This window comes from Lagenorhynchus albirostris, chromosome 1 (genome assembly GCF_949774975.1).
Source record: "Lagenorhynchus albirostris chromosome 1, mLagAlb1.1, whole genome shotgun sequence".
Lineage (NCBI taxonomy): Eukaryota > Metazoa > Chordata > Mammalia > Artiodactyla > Delphinidae > Lagenorhynchus > Lagenorhynchus albirostris.
Window position 1 is genome coordinate 4131142 of NC_083095.1, and position 4841 is coordinate 4135982.

The 4841-nt window shown below is 56.4% G+C and overlaps 1 long non-coding RNA gene across 2 annotated transcripts; it reads right to left on the minus strand.

Moving 5' to 3' along the window:
* Positions 1-227: 227 nt before the first annotated feature.
* On the minus strand, positions 228-4605 carry LOC132529066 (uncharacterized). 2 transcript variants are annotated; one of them, XR_009543370.1, is made up of 4 exons: positions 4588-4605; positions 3255-3707; positions 1734-2789; positions 228-659 (listed from the first exon to the last, which is right to left on the minus strand). It is a non-coding gene; the product is annotated as an uncharacterized LOC132529066 (long non-coding RNA). The 2 variants fall into 2 exon arrangements; XR_009543368.1 differs by having other exon boundaries at positions 1734-3707.
* Between the last annotated feature and the right edge of the window lie 236 nt (positions 4606-4841).

Below are 4841 nucleotides of genomic sequence, written 5' to 3' on the forward strand. Positions count from 1 at the left end.
GAGGAAAGCATGTCCTTCCGTGGCTCTGGTTCCCACGTGGGACGGGAGCTCACCGGTTGGGGGTGGTCCGCAGGAAGACGCTCCCCCACGCAGCGGGCCAAGGCCGGGGGCTCTGCGTGAGAAGCCCTCCCAGAGGCAGACGGCCTCTGTTTTTAAACCCTCCACTTAACCAACACCATCTCTGAACACATAGACACACAAACGTATTTAGATTTTTATGATGTGTGTTTATTACTCAAATGGTCTGACAAGATTCAAAGTGCTTCAGAAAGAAGAGCAGGAATTCTTACGTCCTTCTAACCAGCATTTTCACCTCCCAGCCCCGCTGTCTGGTGGGGCAGGGCATGGTCCGTGGCATCTCCATGAGCCCATACGGTCCTCGGTCCTCCCCACGGTCCACGTGAAGGCCGGTCCTTCCCGCCGCGGGATGGTCCCCCGGTACTCAAGTCCGGGTGCTTCAAACGGTAGGGGGTGCAGGGGCCTCCCCCAGCTTCCTGGGTGAGGCGGGGAGGGCGCTGTGCATCTGTCTCCTGGGGCGTGGGTGCCCTCTGCCTCGATCACCACCAGGGACCATGGTGCAGTCGTGTGAAGCAGGAGATGGGATCAGGAGAGGAAAGGGCTGAGACTCCAAGATGGGTTCAGAGAAAGCAAGCTGGCCACTGAGAGGGGAGGCAAAACAGCGGGGAGTCAGGAGGGACGACCAGAGCCCCCTCCACAAGCCCAGTGGCATCCGGGGGTCCCCGACGCGCCCACGACTGAATCGCTGGGCCCAGTTGGCACTAGGGGTCTGCCCTCCTTCCCTCTGCCTCTGTTTCCTCCCCTGGCGCCCATCTCCCTGGACAGAAAGTGGATAGAGACACCAGGCCAAGGGCCGAAGGGGTGTCGGTCCGACCTCCCCTCTCTTCCCTCCATCGCTGCCTCTCCCAACCCGGCCCCCTCCCCACTCAAGCCCCCCTTGGATTCTTCCTGGCTGAAACCTGCCGCAGACACCACCACACCCGGAAAGAGATAAATAAATAAAAGGAAAACAACGTCAACTGTGAAAGGCAGTCCAAAGCTGAATGTTTTCCGGCCTGAGTTAATTACACTTTAAATTGGCATGTTTACTGATGGGGATTTCAAGTTAGCAGAGACGCCCCCCTCCCCAACTGTTTGTACAGTAAAACTCCGCAGGCTGGCGGGCTCCCCCAGGCCTTGGCAGGCCCCGCCGCTCCCCTGCCAACGAGAGAGCATAACAGAAACGTCTATTTTTGAGTGTTAGCGAAAACGAAGATATCGCAGATGGTGGGAAGCAGCATGCTGGACGGTTTCCTACACCCCAGACTCTGCACCTTCTCAGCAGCGTCCTGTCACAGGGAAGACCGGGGACCCTGGGCGTGGGGCTCGGGGCACCCAAGTCAGGGCCCAGCCTGCTCAAGCGTCCCGTACGCTTACTGCAGCCCTGCCCCTGTGGGGTTCCCTCCCTTCTCTGCAGCCAGAGGGAGGAGGGCTGGCCTCTGCTTGGAGCAAGGCCATGGTGAGGGTCGAGGGCGCTCCGGGCAGGAGTCGGGAGGCCCTGTTTCATTCATTCACTCAACAAACACTGTTGGAAGCCAGGGGAGCTACGTCGGGTAAGGTGGCCCTGACCCTCATAATGGGCGTGGCTCCCTGGACCCTGTGTGCCCTGGGCAAACCCCACTTCTGTTCCAGGCCCAAATGGGAAGCAACCAGTGGTCCTTCCGATGAGCACTCACCAGATCCAAGGAATGCCTCCAGGGTTGGGCCAGGATCCCAAGCTCACAGTCACATCTCTCTAGGCAGAAGCGGTCCTTGCAGCCACCTCTGGCCCAGCCCTTGGCTCCTGGTTGGGGTCAACCCAAGGCTCCGCCCATGGGATGTCCACGCACTGGGCACCTGTCGAGTGCCGGGTCCAGTGCCTGCAAAGGCAAGACAGGGCTAACCAGCATCATGCAGTGCCTTCCCCGGGCCGAACCAAGCACAGGGGCCTCACAGCCACCACACCAGAAACATCCCCTGTCCCCATGCAGCGTGCAGGCTGGGCCAGGAGATACCTATTGATCAAAGGATCAGAGGACTGACATCTGACTGCAGATTGAGGTTCTGTGTGGAGGGGTGGATCAGGGAGGGCTTCCTGTAGGAAGTGGCACTGGAGCGGAGCCCTGGATAGGGACTCATAGGTATGAAAACAACAACTGCAGCACCAAGGGCATGAGGTGGGCTCTGAGATGGCTGCCTCCTTCTCCAGCCCAGCCTGCCCTTCCTCGGGGTCCTTCCCCACCCCTAGCCCGGCACTCATTCCGCCAGGCAGGCGGCGTGGCCATGGGCTCCCCTCCATTGCCGCCGGGATAATGCGGAAGTGATGAACAAGGTTCCATCCTGCCCTTGCTTCCTGGCCCTCAAGCCCGTCCCCGCAGTGACAAATGGCCCCTCTGTCTCCGCAGGGTCTTTTCAGCAACCTTGACTGCAGAAGCTTGGCAGTGCTTGCTGGAGATTTATGTCCGTCTCCCCCAGGTTCTTCTTGGTTTCTCTGCTCCCTTATTCCCTCAAAGAGCATGCTTTTATTTATTCATTCCACAAATGTCCTCCCAGTGCCTCCTGTGTGCTTCCTCCCGGCAATAAAGACCTGATTCAATACACTCCCAGGTCGAATACTTACTTTGCGCTGGTGTCTGAGCCCAGCTTTGATCCAGGCGTTAGCTGAGCACCTACTATGAGCTGGCACTGCAGAGCGAAGGCGCTGGCTTCTAGAAGCTCTGGAGCAGGGCAGCAGCGTCACCCCCAGCAAGCCCCTGAGAAATGAGGTATTGAGTCCCGCTTGGCGTTCCTGTAGCCCTGGGGTGCTGGGTCACCCCTGTCATTACCACGAGGGAAACTGCTTATTTGCCAGAGGTGGTCTAGACCCCAAAGCTTAAGACCACCCTTAGGAAAAACAGTCACAGCCAAGCATTCTACCGCCCTGGATGTCAGTTTTCTTACGTGTATGAGGATGCGAGTAGAGGGACGGAAGAGGAGGGGAATAAACTCAAGGGTCTCACTCAGCCCTGGCATTTGGGGGGGTCTTTGCATCCTCAAGGACCCATGAGGACTGTGAGCTCCATGGGTCCCCAGAGCTGCACCAGCCGCTGACTCTGTGCAGGGTGGTACAAGCAAGCGTGGGGCAGAGCAGAGAGGAGAGGGAGCCTGGGGGAGGGGAGGGGTGCCGAGTCCACCCTGCAGAGCTCACCGGGCTGGTCTGAGCACTCATTCTTGCCTACCAACTGTCCTGACTTGATCTGTACTCGCCCGAGGGGTGGATACAGCCGTCAAACGCGCTCGAAGACACTCAACGTGGTCTTTGGTATTTAGACTCCCACTGTGCTTTGGGTCTTCTTCTGGAGCAAGCGGCCCACTCTCCGGGCCAAGGGCCGTGGGCACTGCACCCAACTGAAAACACTCCATTCCAGGAGGAATGGCACCAAACTGGAGGTGCCAGGTGGGTGCAGGGGAAAACCACGAAAAGGATGGCAAGCTGTGTGTTGGGAAAAGTAAGCCTACCTCATCATGCAAAGAGAATCCGGGGCCATGGGGCCCTTGCCCACACAGGCACCGGAACTCAGCGAGCACCCCTGAGTTGCAACCTGCGGCTGGCTTACTTACGGCGCCTGCGCAATGGCCCCGAGTCACCGATCCTCTGGCTCCAGGGTCCGTGGTGACTTTCCTCCTGGCTGCTGTGGGTACAGACATTTTCATTCGGCTTGTCAGATGAAAAAGGCCCTTTGTTTATTTTCTCTTCTCCTCAAACAACAGATAAACCAGTAATTTGGCTTTTAATGAAATTCTGCACCAAGCGGCACAGGGTCACCATCTTTGGGTCTAAAATGAGTTTGGAACCTGCACGCTGCCCAGTGTCTGGTACCCTGGGCTGACCTTTTGTCTCATGCATAATTCTCAAGTGGCGGCGATGTACCCAATGCTTCTCCCGGGCAGCAGCCTGGGAGATTGAGGGGGCCGAGGCAGCCGTGCTCATTAATGCAGTGCTCTGGTGTGGGGATGCTTACATCGGAGCCATTAAATAAGGCTAATGTCCCCTCCCGCCCCCCTACACACATTTAATGTATTCCAAAGATGTGTGGATGCATTAACAACAATTTTCATCTCCAAATGTCCCCATTTATTCAGTTCCATGAATAAAATATTAGCCCTGACGCCACGCTCCAGCCTGTTGCAGATGGAGTCCCCCAGAGCACACGGCTCTGAGTGCTGTAGAGTTTGCTAGAAGGTGGGGGGGGGGCTCAATTAGGGTCTGTGGGGTTGTACTGGGGCTTGTCACTCCTTTCCGGGCCCTGGGGGCCCCCTGGAAACTGGAAAGAAGAGCCCAGACCCAGCAGCAAACCTCAGACTCTCAAATGACATCCTGGAAGGGGCAGAAAATGATGAAAAATCAAACGGCTTTTAAAAAATGTGAAGAAATTCTAAAAACCAATTACCATATTCATATGCTCATCACCACATCTTGAGTGCCTCCTTTGTGCTTGGCACTTTCCTAGGGATTAACTTGATAAGGTCCCAGTCCTTAGGGAGTCCGTTACTCAATCGACAAACACTCACCATTCTGCTATTATGGGCCTGGCCTGGATCCCAGGGCTGGAGGCACAGCAGGCAACATGACAGAAAAATTTCCTGCCCTGAGAAATTTTACAGTCTAGAGGAGAGAGAGAAAGAAAATATTAACATCAGGTAATTTTGGATAAGCTAGGAAGACAATGGTAACAAGGTGATGAGAGAAGGTTGCTGGGAAGAGGTGGGAGCTAGGCTGGGTGATCAGGGACAGCCTTGCTGAGCAAGGGACATTTCAACACCTC